This window comes from Talpa europaea (assembly GCF_964194135.1).
Source record: "Talpa europaea genome assembly, chromosome: 2".
NCBI classification, from domain to species: Eukaryota; Metazoa; Chordata; class Mammalia; order Eulipotyphla; family Talpidae; genus Talpa; species Talpa europaea.
The window spans coordinates 45352437-45368233 of record NC_140068.1 but is presented as its reverse complement, the minus strand read 5'-3'; the positions used below and the strand labels follow the sequence as shown (position 1 = coordinate 45368233).

Sequence of the window (15797 nt, the reverse complement as noted above, 5' to 3'; positions counted from 1 at the left end):
CTGGCAGCTGCAGCATCTCCAGGAACATTCGTTCCTTGATATGCAGCCAATGAGAATCTATTAAGGGATTTTCAGCTGCAGCTCACTGCAAAGCTCTCACTCTAAGCACAAAATAATTTCTTCATTTTCAGCAAAGGACATCAATTAATGAGTCATGATGGTATTGGGATACAAGGAATAAAAAGTAGAATACAGCGCAGAAAATTCTAGATACATGCAAAGTCTTCCCAAAGAACTGTATTAGACTGACCGCTATCTCAGTGGTTTCAAAACTTGAGCTTATGTCACAATCACCCAGAAGACGTTAAAGCACAGATGTCTGGGCTTGACCCCCCGACTTCCTGGTTCAGTAGGTCTGGGATGAGACCATAGAATTTGCATTTTTAACAAGTTTCCAGGTGATAATGATGCTTCTGATCTGGGGCCACAAGTTTGAGAACCACTGCACTAAATATTTGAGTCACCCCTTGTAGTCACACAAATACAAGAAAGTAAGCTTTCGATGTGCTTGGGTAAGAATACCACTTCACCCCTAAAAGGAAAGAGCTCATTGCTGGCCAGGAAGTGGGGAAACTTGCAGAGGGATTAAAGAACCTCTGGGAAACAAATCAGAAAATCAAAAATCCAATCCTTTCTATATTGAAATTGAAGGTTACTAGGACCACTCTGATAACTTAGAGCAGTTCAATTTAAAATAATTCTGCAAGAAAAGAACAGCAGGGCCTTGTGTCATAGTGCCTACCCAGCATCCATCATTCTGAAAACAGCTCCTCATTTTCCTATCATTGCCTAGTTTTCAGTCCTCAAAATTCAGACCATCCTGAGCACTGGGAAGGATCCAGACTCAGATCTGTCCAATAAAAACATGCCAGGCCCAGTCCACAGCAACTGGTTAAGAGTTGGCATGACATAAGCTGTGTGAGAATCAGCACTGGACAACTGTAGGGTAAGGTAAAAGTATCAGGCTTTTCTGCCCTCCCGCCATTAGGATAGATGAGGGAACGCTGTGGTCCTGAATGCATGCCTGATGGCGGGCACCTGAAGTGGGTACACCTGGGCTGAGAGACTGAGTTTATAAGGGTGGCATCACGGGGATGCCAGCAGAAGCCAAGAATGAACGGAAACCAAGAGAAGAAGAGAAGCACAGAGAAGGCCAGAGAGCCCAGAGAGAGTGAAGATTTGCTGGGGGCTGGGAGGACTGCCAGCCTCCCAGTCCCCCAGCACTCCTGCCTGCCATATGCCTGATAAATCTAAATAAAAGACCTGCAAAAGCTACTGAGGACTGACTCCTCCTTTACCTGGTCTGCTGGATCATAGAAAACCTGCACTGTGTCCATTCCTGCCCCCCTACAACAACTATTAAAGCTGCTGTGATATTGACCCTCTTTTTCCTCTGATGTTGCCCAACTGATAGGCATCTGGGCCATCAGGTGTCCACTGTCACCACAAGGAAGTGTGACAGAGAATGACACCAACACTGATGAAAACGCAGCCAAGAGATGAGAGGAACATGCTCCTGACAACACCATCTGGATCCAGCAGCACCTGAAATTAGACTATCTCTGAAATTGAAATGAATTTCTGTCACTTGCAACTTAAAGATCCTTGACTGATAGAATTCTTCTAACACCATAAATAATAATAAAATAAAATCACCCAAACTCAAGCTTTCCTCTGATCCAGGATGGTTAAGTAGCCAATTGTTTTAGTGGTTTCTCTCAAGTTTTTTTTTTTTTATTTAAATAGTTTTTTTTTTTATAGAGGCATGTTTTTATTTATTTATTATATTTGTTTGTTTGTTTTGTTTATACATGCACTGGGTATAGTCAGAAGCGCGGGAGGGTGAGAGAATTCACCAGAGCCAGAGTGGGGAGCAGAGCAGGCAGAAGGACCGAAGTACACTGCTGAGGGGAGCAGCGGGTGGCAGGAGAGGTCTGCGCACCATGTGGGATCCTCCTCCGCTGGCTGGGGAGCAGCCGGGGATCGAACCGGCGCCGCTGAGGCCGCAGGCAGCTTCGCAACCCAGCGTTCAACCGCTGCGCCACCGGGGAGGCCCGGTTTCTCTCAAGTTTTGTCAGCCCCTCTGGAATTCTACTGAATAAAAATTTTAACAAATCACTTCTACATCATAGCACTTAGCTGCATCACTGCTTATTTACCCTTCTTCTGTCTTTTAAGAGTGCCCTAAATTTAGAAACTATGTTCTTTATAACAGTTTTCTTGGTTACCATAGGTAGTTGACTCATAGTAGGTGCTCAATTAGGTGACAGTAAACAACCATTAAAGAAAAATAACAAGTTTGGGTCCAATTAGTCTGCATTCAAGTAGAATGAAAGAAAAAAAGGAGAGGACAGCCAGGGAACAAAGCACATTGGACATAATACTAAACTGAAAAGGGTAATAGCCCTCAGAGATGACTTTGCAAAGTCAGGTAAACCTTTCACTCTGCAGTGGTGTAAGGGCAGGAATGGACACAGGGCAGGTTTTCTAGGATCCCATGCAGAGCGGGTAAAGTCAGAGTCCTCAGTGGTTTTTTGCAGGTTTTTTATTGGGGTTCACCAGGCATATGGCAGGCAGGGGTGCTGGGGGGCCGGGAGGCTGGCAGGCCTCCCGGCCCCCAGCAAGTCTTTACTCTTTCTGGGCTCTCCAGCCGTCTCTCTGCTTCTCTGCTCTTCTGTTCGTTCTGCTGCTTCTCGGCTTCTCGGCTTCTCATTGGCTTCTCTTTTGGCTTCTTTCTCTGCTTCTGCCGACGTCCCCATGACGCCGCCCTTAAAAGCCCAGTCTTAGCCCAGGTGAATCCCATCTACCTCTGCCCACACCCTATTCCAGGTGCCTGCCATCAGGCATGCATTCAGGACTGCAAGGATCCATCATCTATCCTGATGGCGGGAGGGCAGAAAAGCCTGACATTTTTCCTTACCCTAAAAGGGGTAAAACACATGCTGGCTAGATTATTTCTGATGAAATCCCAATTCCCACTAGAAACTTCACTATTTTTCTTTTCTTCGAAATAGCCATTATGGAGACATGACAACTGAGATGGTGACTCCCACATAAGTCAGCTTCCTCTTCCCCAAATCAGTTTCCAGAAACTCTGCCACATCATGCAGTGAGAACCCCCTGGCTTCGAACTCAAAAGAAAGTCTCCCAGGTCTTGGGTAAAGACGACAGCAGCTCTCTTCTAGTGGCTTTCAATAATAAATACCTTACTTCCAGGGAGCTCACAGACCCTGGACTTGTGGAAAAGAACAACTACATGGGAAACAGAACCCAGAAAAGTCTGTACATGTGCCAGGCACAGGACTGGTCATGCACCCTTCCAGGTTAAATGTGCCTGCTGCTACCTGAAGCATCTGTTGGAGCACCGGGCACAGCTGTGGCCACACACTGCCTGTCCAAGCATGGACACTAGAGGAGGCCATCTTTCTGACATCAAGGGACCTGCCATGGAAGAAAAACAGAAACAGCACAGATGGAGCTGCCTCTTCAAATCCTTGTGGATGTCATGAGATTAGCAGCTTTCCTCTGAGTGGGCCTCAAAGACTTCCTTTACAATTGTTCATAAGCTAGCTCAGGGGATAGGCAGTGAAGTTCACTAAAACAAAAACATAACCTCAAACATCCAAAACAGCTGGTGGAAATTGTGACTGCTTAAGAGGAGCTGACTTATCTAGCTGAGTCAAAACAAGTGTGAGTGCTTCAAACAGGCACGAGATCAGAAACAAAATTAGGTGTTTATTGAGTACTGTCCCTCCTGATTTTTTTTCTCCCTTGTTGGACATAAATCTCCTCCTTAGCTTCACCCTGACAAGGAATAAAGTCATTTATAGATATCGACATTTCATGAAACTCATTTAAAATAAGGATTTTCCCCCTAATTGGTAAAGTAATATATATTCTTTGGAAGAAATTCAGAAAACAACAACAACCAAAAAATCACAATAGTAACATAAAAATCACCTATAACCCCTTTGCTACTATCTCCATTTTGTTCTTTTTGACTCTGGTTTTTCATATACACACACACATATAAATAAATTTATTCATTTAAGTTACTCATTTTGATCCTGATTTTTACTTAGTTCTAACACAACCATTTCTCCATGTCATTTCTACATTCTCCCACAAAATCTTTATGCCTGCATATGAACACCACAAATAATTTAGTGACTGTCAATTGTAAATATTTAGGATATTTCTAATTTTGTGCTTTTGAAATAATGATATAAAGAATATCCATTTTGATAAATCTTGGCACATGTACATCATTAGAAATTTCTCTTTCAGGCACTGAAATTCAGGATATAAAATGGATGCTGACACTGAAGGCTTATGCCCCCTTTCTCCCAGAGAGTTTCTTCCAGTAGTCTCTTTTTGCATATTTTCAAACCACATAGGCAGCTACTGTTAGAACTTCAAGGCCCTCTGGTTTCACAGTAGCCTTACTTTTGGTCAAGTTAATAGTCTTTTTGGTTCACACTGCAGGAACAGTAGTTTTTTTAAATGTATGACAAGAAATGAAAGCAAATAAAATAAATATTATGAAAGATTACTAATTCTGTTAAAAAGAAAAAATACCAAAGTAAAGAGTAATTACATCAAAAGAGGTATCAGGATGATTAGACTGGGCTACTCAACTTTATCTTCCAGAAAATTCTCAAATTAGTTAATTTGTAACAGGTTTTACACTTACAGAAAACTAGCTAAAATTTTCCACCTTCTCCTATTTTCTACTTCAAAAGTGAAATAAGACATTCCTAAAGAGAAACGTCTTAAATGGCATTATTACCTCTCATTCTAGATTTACTGTCCCCATTGAACAATGGCTTCTGTATTGGCACAAGCTATTCAGTCATTCACCACTGGGGGATGAGTCACTCCCCATGAAAAATCTTTCCAGAATTTGGATAACAGAGAAGTCTGTCCCGCCAAAAGCTCAACAAATGCTGGTAAAATTTAGGAAAACCATTATCATGCAAGCTTGCAATAATTTCAGAGAGCATCTCTTAGTAGTTATTGCACTCTCTGACCTCTAAAAAAGTGTAAGCAATTTCATACACACACATGCAACCCCTGCCAGTTTCCCTTAAAAGTCCCATTCTCTTCATCACCACTGTGTGGAATTAAAAACAGTTGGTCAAGCTCCACTAATCGACAGCTGCTTGCAATTAGATGAAGCATTTAGAGCCATTCTCCTAACTACCTTCCCAACTGCCTAACCATTCAGCATGAGCAATACACCGTGACAATTTGCCAGAATGTTTAACTTATCTCCATCTCTAGTGGTTTCTATACCTTCCTTATTTTCTTCAGTCTTCCCACACACTGTCTGACTCTTCCAGTTCCTCTTGTTAAATTAGGGGTATACAGAAAAGGGATTAGTTGAAACCAGGTCGAGCCACTTTGCACTAAGATGGAAAATTCTACCCAGACAACTTTTAAAGGGCAAATACATGTTTCTCAAAGAGAAGAGAAAAGATGCCCTTTCTTTCTCTTTTTTAAAACAATGAACCAGAAAACTCGCTGTAATTTTTCTCTTTAAGGATGATGAGGAAAAATCAAAGATATTGAGTTTTGTAAACTATTTCCAAATCTTATAACTTATAAACAATAATTTGAGAATAAGAAAAATGTACAGATCACTTCATTCAAAATTTTCCTTTACAAACTGGGCGTCATAAGTCTGGATGCTTTTCCCAAGGTCACAGAAGTGGCAGAGCATGGATTAAATCCAACTCTCCTGATTCTCAGTCCAGATGGCTTTTTGATATTCCAGTTCCTTTTTAGGCAGAAGGAAGCTGTTATACCTACTCAGAATTCAAGAAGCAAAATGAGAGCTCAGACAAGAATGAGAACCCACACCCCAGACCTCATGTTCACAGCCCTGGCTTTTCCTATCTTCTTTCTTCCTGTGGCTAATCAAGGGGCTCCAGAAATCTCTTGCCTGCAACCTCAAGTATCCAATCTAGTCTCTTAATCATGGAGTCTTCCTTCTATGTCTGCGGGCACCCTGAGCATAGTTACTTTCTCCTTAAATGCACATTTTCATTACACTTACCATACAGCATTACCTTTATATAGCCTATGGGAAATGGTATGGAGATGCCTGAAAAAATAAATAAATAAACACCAAATGATCCAGCTATAGCACTGCTAGGTATTTGCCCAAAGTATATGAAAACACCAATTCAAAAAGCTTCATGCACCCCTGTGTTCATAGCAGCATTATTCACCAAAGCCAAGTCATGGAACCAACCTAAATGCCCACTGTCAGATGACTAGATAAACAAATTGTGGACTATATACTGAATGGAATACTATTCGGTTATTTAAAAAAAGATGGAATTGTGACTTTAGGGGAAAAAAAGATCTTGAGGTGATTATTCTAGGTGAAATGAGTTAGAAAGTGAAAGACAGTTTCCTCATTTGTAGATGATAATAACCAAAGAAAACAAAATGGCGAAACACAATAAAAAATAGTTCTTAGACTCTATGAGACATATGATTACCAGGGAGGACAGAAGAAGAGAGAGGAAAAGATAAGGGAGAGAAGGTGACTAGGTGTTGGCTATGGGGTATAGTGGAGGGTAAGTGAAGCATGTAAACATGATAGGGTGTGAAGCTGTATCCCCAAAATTACATAGTTTTTTAAACAACTGGCAAATCAATAACATGGGGGAAAAGTCTTTTGTTCATAATTTTATTGTCTTTTGACTCACACACATACATATGGATGTATGTATGTTCCTGCCAGGTATGTACATATGTAAATCCCCTGTTGCATATCTGTCTATAGGATCTACCTATAAACACATATAACAGATGTAGAAAGAAGATCAGCAATTTTTCCTGTCGCCCTAATGTTCTAAGGGTTAAGAAAATATTACTCCGGGGCCTCCCTGGTGGCGCAAGGGGTTAAGACGCAACCTATGAAGTCGAAGTCCTCTGCAGCCACTGCAGCACAACCAGGGAGCTACCCACATGGTGCAGCAGACCTCTTCTGACTTGCCCGCTGCTTCCCCTCAGCAGTGTGTTTCAGTCAATCCGCCTGTTCTGTTCCCCACTCTGTCTCTGGTGAATCCTCTCACACACCCCCACACCTCTGGTCTGTACCCCAGTTCTTGTACGCATGAATAAATAAATCTTTAAAAAATACATTATTCTAGTTGGAGTTGGTACTACCTATATTTCATGTATACAGCTAGACACTGTTTTCATCCCAATTAATTCACAACTTGATATTACTAAACATCAACTTGTGACAGTTTTCAGAGTGAGTTCTTTTCCCAATATTTCATTTTTATAGAGGTAAATCCTTAAACAGTACTTTTTATACACTAACGCTGTATTTAATACACTAAAGTTGTATTATAGCAATGCCACTAAATTTTAGGATCTCCTTCCTAGTTACACATCCAACTGACAAGTTATTCCTCATCAAAGATCATCTGTAAGGCCCACCTGCCGACAGCTTAGTTAGGGCCTCCTTCAATTTTGTTGGCCACCAAGAGACCAAATTTTGTTTTAAACTCCATGATGAGACATTCACTTTTATTCAGCACTAAGGTCACACTTTTGAGTTATTTCTTGTTTTGATGCTCCAAGTGATTTTACACCTTAGAACAAGATACCATAGCAAGATCTCCGAAAAGATAAATAGGACTTTATTCATAAAGAGGAAGAAAAGGTAAATGATCACTACCAAAGTACAGGCCCTTGAGCAGATCAATTGTAAGAGAGCACAGAAACAAGATGATTCTCTTTAAAAGTCATGTGTCTGCGCCTCCCTGATAGTGCAAGGAGTTAAATCTCACCACTATGAAGCTATCAGCAGCCACTGAAGCACGAGTTCCATCCCTGGCCGGGGAGCTGACCCACATAGTGCAGCAGACCTCTCTTGTCTAGACCGCCGCTCCCCTCAGCAGTGTATTTCAGTCAATCTTGTATGCATAAATAAATAAAAAATAAATCTTTAAAAGTCATGTGTCTGGGGCCTCCATGGTGGCGCAAGGGATTAAGACACAACATATGAAGCCAAACGCAGCCACTGCAGCACGAGTTCAATCCCTGGCCAGGGAGCAACCCACATGGCGCAGCAGACCTCTCCTGACTCGCCCACTACTCCCCTCAGTAGTGTATTTCAGTCAGTTTGCCTGTTTCTGTTCCCCACTCTGTCTCTGGTGAATTCTCTCACCCCCTCCACCCACACCCTTCTGGCCTATAACCCCGTTTTTGTATGCCTAAATAAATAAATCTTAAAAAAAAAAAAAAGCCATGTGTCTGCATTCCCCTGAGAAAGTCTACGTGCACCCCAAGAATATTCATACCCCAGTTTGAGTATCAATGAACTAAAGACCCTGCATAATCTAGCCCCTACCCACTTTCCATTCATATATCAAGCTCTACTTTCCTCCATGCTTACAGTTCCTCTGGGTCATTGAGCTGTTCATGTTGCCTAAATGCCTCATTCTCAGAGATACCTCTGACCATCCAATGTAAAATAGGTTCTCCAATTATTCTCTCTTGCAATTCTCTGCTATTCTCCTTCCTAACACACATCACAATTTGTCATCATTTATTTTTTAAAATAACAAAATAGACCAGTGTCTAATGTGGTCCCCTACCAGCATCTTTATCATTGAGAACTTGTTGGAAATGCAGATTCCCAGGACACACCTCAGACTTGAAGAGTGAGAAACTCTGAAGCAATCTTTGTTTTTAAAGTCTTACAGGTATTTTTAATGCCACTAGAGTTTGAGAAACACTGTGGTGAATGATAATCTCCAGGAAGGCAGGGATTATATTCCATTTTTTAAATCTCTATATAGCCAGGACTTTTCCCAATGGTCAGCATGTAGGAAATGCTCTATTAAAATATATTGTTGAGTTCTCTACTCCTCCAGGTTTTAAGGAAAGCCACCTCTTTTCATGCATTGTGTCCCTGAGACACTATGGTGAAGGCTAGAGTAAAGGGATTTGGCCCAACAGGGCTCCTGGTCACCAGGGCTGCTTTTAACTCTGGCAAAGTGGATATTGTTACCAGCTATTAGCCCTTAATTGAATTCAACTACATGGTCCACATGTTCCAGTATGATTCCAGTCATGACAATTCAATGGCAGTCAAGGCTGAAAAAGGAAGCTTGTGATCAGCAGAAAGCCCATCTCCATTTTCCAGGAGTGCGAGCCCACCAACATCAAATACGTTGATGCCAGTGCTGAATATGCTATAGAGCCACGGGTGTCTTCACTACCTTGGGGAAGGCCAGGGCTCACTTGAAGGTGGGGCCAAAAGGGTCTTCATCTAGCCCCCATGTTTATGATGGGCATGAAGCATGAGAAGTATGACAACTCCCTCAAGATTGTCAGCAATGCCTCCTTCACCATCAAGGTGCAGGATCTGTCCAAGGTCATCCATGACAAATTTGGCATCATGGAGGGACTCATAACCACCATCCATGCCATCACTGCCACCCCAAAGACCATGGACAGCCCCTCTGGGAAAGTGTGGTGTGATGGCCAAGGGGCTACCCAGAACATTGTCCATGCTTCTACTGGCACCACCAAGGCTGTGGGCAAGGTCATCCCTGAACTGAATGGGAAGCTGAGTGGCATGACCTTCTCTACTGTGTCAGTTGTGCATCTGACCTGCCACCTGAATAAAGCTACTAAATGCTGTGACATCAAGAAGGTGATGAAGCAGAGCCCCCTCAAGGGCCTCCCGGGCTACAGTGAGGACCACGTTGTCTCCTCATGGTCCACATGGCCTTCAAGGAGTACCAGCCTCCTGGACCACCAGCCCCAGTGACAGCACAATAGGAAGAGAGGCACCCATTCATCCACACTGAGAATCTCTAGATATCCAGATCCTCTGGAGAAGGGGAGGGGCTTATGGAGCCCTGCCTTGTCATATACCATCACTAAAGTATACTATACCCAGCCAAAAATAATATATATGTGTATATATGTATATATATTGAATAAACTCAAACAAAAGCTTGTCCCACAGAAAGAAATATATTTATATAGTGACCCAATTATATTTGGAAATAGATGATATATAATAAAAATATCACAAAATAATATTGCTACATGCCATGCACTCCAATCTCCAATCCTCTCTCTCTCTCTCTCTGTCTGTCTCTCTCTCTCTCTCTCTCTCTCTCTCTCTCTTGCTGAGGAGAAGACCATAAATTTATTTCATATGAATGTGTCTTATATGTCACTTGAGGCTGGCCATTGAGACTGTTCCAAAGTCACTTGTGATATTTGTTATTCTTTTAAACTGGAATTTCCTTCCTCCCTTATATCCTTACACCTAAATCCTACCAATTCTTTCACACTCAGGTCACATAATGATTCTTTGATATGAAAATAACCTAAAAAAAGAAAAGAAAAAGAAAATAATCTGGAATTCCCTCTTCTGATTTTCTACCACATTTGCTCAGTGCCCAGATTACGACCGTTCTTACTTTCTCCTTTTTTTTTTTAACAGTGGGTAAATAGTTTATTTTTTTTTTACAGTTATAATGCTTTTTATTTTTTTTCTTTGCACAATGTATGCATTTTCATTTTGGTTATATTCCCCATATAATTGCACTCCCCCCTTATTTTGACTCTAGTCCTTCCTTTCCCTGCCCCTCCCTCCCTTCCTCACCCCCCCCACCCCGCCGTAGTGTGTCTCTGGTTTATAGTTAATTGTTGATTTTGATTTTCACTTTGTATTGATTAGTCTTTTTCCTGGTCTCTTACTTAGGTTTTCTAAATTCCTGCTATGAGTGAGACCATCCAGTATTTTTCTTTTTCTTTCTGACTTATTTTACTTTCTCCTTTTAATATATTTGCATGGTATATCATTTTTCCTATTAAAGTTAATCCTTCAGAAGAGGCTCCATATCAGCTTCATCTTTTTATTTTTCACAGCATTCAGTTTATAACTTCAAATAATATGCCTTAAGTTAATTAAACTACCAAGGAGGGAGCAATTAATTTCACTTATGATTCTGTGGAGAAATATCTTCAAAGGAAGTAGATATTCAACAGTGACTGAGAAAGAGAAGGCATAGGAGGAAAAGGAACCACATGGGCAAAGTGCCCAAGACTGAAGAGTTCAAGGCACATTCAGGCAATGTCATATGTGCAGTGGGGAAAAGGCTGGAAAGGCAGATGGGGTCAAATGGCAGAATGATTTAAATGACCCAGGCTTTATTCTGCAAAAAAGAGGAACCATGAGAGGCCTATGTTTGATTTTCTGTTTGAAAAAAATGAAAAGGAAAACTTGGTGGCAAGATGTAAGAGATATAAGGGTATAGTGGCATGAAAATGTACCACTCAGATCTCCCCAGGGCAAGCAGCATATTTATTGACTTACCACCCTCACTGCTGCCTCTTTGTCTATGCTAGGGATATATTTTCTGGCTGTGCCCAATCAATGTCTAGGGGTACTAGTACTGACCCATTCACTCCTGTGGGACACAAGCCTTCTCCAACTCTCGCCACAATTTTATGACAACTATGGGGCAGTCCTGTGCAATCTTCTGTTCCTCCAAATGGATGTGCACTGCAAGTCAAGGTTGTCCTCATCACCCCTGTTTCCTCACATCACTCCTTCCCAGACATTCATTGCCCCTAATAAATCTCTTGCACTTCTCTGGGAACATGAACCAACTGCACAGGGGCAGATAAGCTCAGAAAAGAGTTAAGTGACAAAGAGGTAAGAAGCATATGCCTGTGTATTAAAATATACATATGTCTGGAAATGTGCATGTGTTAATTAATATATATATATATATATTGAAGGCACAACAGACACTCAAACTTGCTGAAATTATTAAAACTGAAGGGAAGAAGTGTTCACTAGGAAGCCACTGTGTAGGAAGGAACGCAGATCTTTCATCAAACTCTCTCTTTTAGTAGGCATACCCAACTAAGGTCAGAAGACACAAGACAATCTTTCACAAAATGTGAAATGCCTGGCTGACCAGAACACTCTCGCCATATCACATGCTGTTAAAGAGGCTCGCACCGCAAAATACAAGCAGATGTCAACACTTTCACCTTCCACTTTCTAAATATCGCTGATTGGGCCAAGTTTCATTTCACTTATTGGGCCACTTTCCATGTTAGGGGAGAAGGGTTGAGGAAGGGTGGAAGAAAGTGTTAGGATTCAAGTTTCATATCTGCTAAAGTAAACTGATGTTGCTTACTGGTGTGTTTCAAAAGAAAAGCTTCCCTAAATCAGTCAACAGTTGTTTAGAGGAACACACAGACCTGGGTAAGCAAATGTTTTCTGTAAAGGGCCAGATAGTAAATACTTTAGCTGTGACAGGTCATATAGTCTCTGTTATGACTACTGGATTCTGCCGTTATAGAATGAAAGCAGTCATTAACAATACTGCAATGAATGCATGGTTGTATTTCGGTAAAACTTTATTTACAAAAAACCCATATGAGACAGATTTGGCCCATGAAACATCATTTGTGGAGCTCTGATAAAGAACACCAAGAATTCTTCAAAAAATATCCTCTTCAGGGCCTCCCCGGTGGCGCAGCGGTTGAGCGCTGGGTTGCAAAGCTGCCCGCAGCCTCTGCAGCACCAGTTCAATCCCCAGCTGCTCCCCGGCCACCGGAGGAGGGTCCCACATGGCGCGCAGATCTCTCCTGCCGCCCGCTGCTCCCCTCAGCAGTGTACTTCGGTCCTTCTGCCTGCTCTGCTCCCCGCTCTGGCTCTGGTGAATTCTCTCACCCTCCTGCGCTTCTGGCTGTACCCAGTGCTTGTATAAATAAATAAAAAATCTTTAAAAAAAAAAAAATCCTCTTCAGGTATGCATGTGGTTGTTTCATCTTATTTCTAACCTTTAAGCTACTTAATATCAAAAGGACATGATTAAACTTCAGTTGAGAATAATCAGTTATATTAAACACCATCTATAGTAGGGGAAATGACCATGAAACAAGTTCTGATCCAGAGGAAAGAAACCTAAATAGTCATCAGACTTCAATCTGAATTTCCTTTTATCTATCAAACCAATGGTTCTCAAAGTGTGGTCTTTGAACCATCAGTATCACCATGAAAACTGTCAGAAAAAAAAAAAATTCTCAGGTCCTGTGCCAGGCCTATTAGAATATCAGAATATTAATATTAGAATATTAGAATCAGAATATTACATGAGGTCTAGCAGTCAGTGCTTTAACAAGTCCTGCAAGTGATTGTGATGTAAGATCAAGAAACACTAAGTCATGGGCCTCCCTGGTGGCGCAAGTGGTTGAGTGCTGCGCTGTGAGGCTGTCCACGGTCTCTGCAGTGTGGGTTCAATCCTGGCCGGCCAGTAAGAATCCCGCATGGTGCACCAGACCTCTCCTGCTGCTCCCCTCAGCAGTGTATTTCAGTCAGTCTGCCTGTTCTGTTCCCCGCTCTGTCTCTGGCGGATCCTTTCACACTCCCGTGCATCTGACCTGTACCCCAGCACTTGTATAAATAAAAAATAAATCTTAAAAAAAAATAGGAACACTAAGTCAGGATATGTCTGCAGCTACCTGAGTCTCAAATACTCTAGCAGTAAAATAAGAATATTGAAGCCTTGTTATTTTATCCTGTTACTAAGGTCTCACAGAGATTGCCAAGACTGAACATTTAAGGTTGTTCACTTACATGCAACCTGTTAGTACGTAAGTCAACATACATACTATTTTTCTTATTTTGTTTGAAATTTGGATCATCTGCATTTAGAAGAAAATATTATTTAGTTCTAAATCAAATAAATAGTCATAAAGTTTTTTTTAACTTAATCTGAAGAACAATCAACAGAGTCCTTAGGATTACAGATACTAAATGTACAGCTTGCTTGGGGATCATATTCCAGCTGAGTCAGAGGCAAGATTTGTACATCTCTGGTGTGTGAAACTAGGCAGCCCCCAAATCCCACCATGTACCTATCTGCATCCCTTATTTACATGGGGACAAAGGAAAATACTGAGAAAAATCTCAAACCATAAATCTGATGGGATATATCGTAGAGGCATATACAAAAGACTTGGGTTGGAACTAAAGAATCAGAGGGGAACAGAAGTCAGGTGTCGAGTCTCCTTCTCTCTTACACACATGCACACACCAAAATAAAATTAACCATAAGGGAAAGTAATTGACAAGGCAGACATAACTGGTTAGAATGCCCTTTGGAGACTGAGCATCTGTATAGTCAGGTTTGGGTAAGACATGGCAGCAGGCACATGAACCATTTCACCCTAGCTCTCCTGGAGGCACAGGAGGATCTCAGGGGTACACAGTAGTTGGATTTATTGGATTTGTGCATGTAAAGATCAGGTTCAGTGAGTTAACTTTAGCTGAAGCTAGTCCTACCTAATGCAGTATAAAATTGCTCAAGTGACAAGCTGGCATTATCCATGATTCAAAATGAGCCCATTACTTCTGTTGCTTATAACTAACTTTGAAATGCATCTCTCTCCTAAATAATAATAAAATAAATTAAAGAATGGATAAACAAATGGGTAAGAGGTAGGTAGGTATATAATAAAGTAATACATAACAAAATACTAATTGTGGAATATGTGGTTTTTATATGGGCATTCACTATGTAATTTCTTAACATTTCATAATAAAATGCTGAAATTCCTATTGACAAGCCATCAGTACCATTTATTATGTTTTTAAAATAAATTCCTCATAAGGAGTTTTGTAGCTTCTTTTCTAAACTTCACTAAAAGGACCCATATCTCTTCCCATTCTATAAACACTATTGTGGGCTTAAAGTCTTAAAAAATAGAACTGGAAGTACTGCCAATGGGACAAACCAAGTGCAAGTAAAAATTTTAAAGGCTGTATAAACAGAAATCCATCTGGAAAGATGTTTTCTACATCAACACAGTAAAAGCTAGAATAGAATTTCCTGATATAGATGTACTGTTTGACTCTCTGAAATCCCACTGGGTACAAAAGAGAGGCGTCTTGCTCTTGTATTTAAAAGTAACTTTCACCCATAAAACAAGACTAGGAATGTTGAGAATCTCAAGGAGGCTGAGCTCAGCACTAGGCAACATCAATTTCTTCCCCTGTTAAGATTCCCTTCTCCTTCCTTATCAATACACGGACACTTTTAAAGAGAGATAATTTCGGTTTGGTTTTCTGGTCAGCTGGAAGCATTTTGGTAGAAAAAATAACACTATTGTTGTTGAATTTTTCCCTCCATGGGTCTGCATTATAAGCAAAACAAGACTGGAAAGGGGTGCTGAACAATTACTTGCAAGAATGCTAAAGTTTGCCTATGCCTTGTCTGCAAACTGCCAACATATCAGAAAAAGAAAAGTCTTTTCTTATTCTCTGAGATGTTGTTAGAATATGAAATCAGGTTCCTGAAAATAATGCCAAAACACTGATTTGGACTATTGTGTCTGTTAAAGATTCTATTCACTGGAACTAAAATGCCTTCAGAAAATGGTGCAAATTTAATCCCAGAGAATTTAACTCTGAGCTCATTCAGCAGGATTTATTTACTTACATTATTGCAGTGCTGGAGAGCAGACACTGAGCTAAATGTAGAACATGGGTTCACACTGTAGTCCTGTAGCATCACATGTTATAATTTACTGAAAAGATCTAATTCTGAATCAACATTTTTCAAATTTGATCTCATCTCAGAAAGAATGCTCTTTCAAAGCTTGGCAAAAGCATCCTCAGTTGTGCTTAAATTATTCCGGGATTTAAAGAAATGAAAAACTATACAATTCACATACATATTTAATTTGGGTAGAAAATTGCCTACTATATATGTGGGAGAGAAATG

General features: G+C 40.8%; 1 pseudogene across 1 annotated transcript; it reads left to right on the top strand.

The window, feature by feature from the left end:
- Positions 1-8859: 8859 nt before the first annotated feature.
- On the top strand, positions 8860-9805 carry LOC311187151 (glyceraldehyde-3-phosphate dehydrogenase-like; annotated as a pseudogene). The gene has a single exon. The product of its transcript is annotated as a glyceraldehyde-3-phosphate dehydrogenase-like (transcript).
- Positions 9806-15797: the final 5992 nt, after the last annotated feature.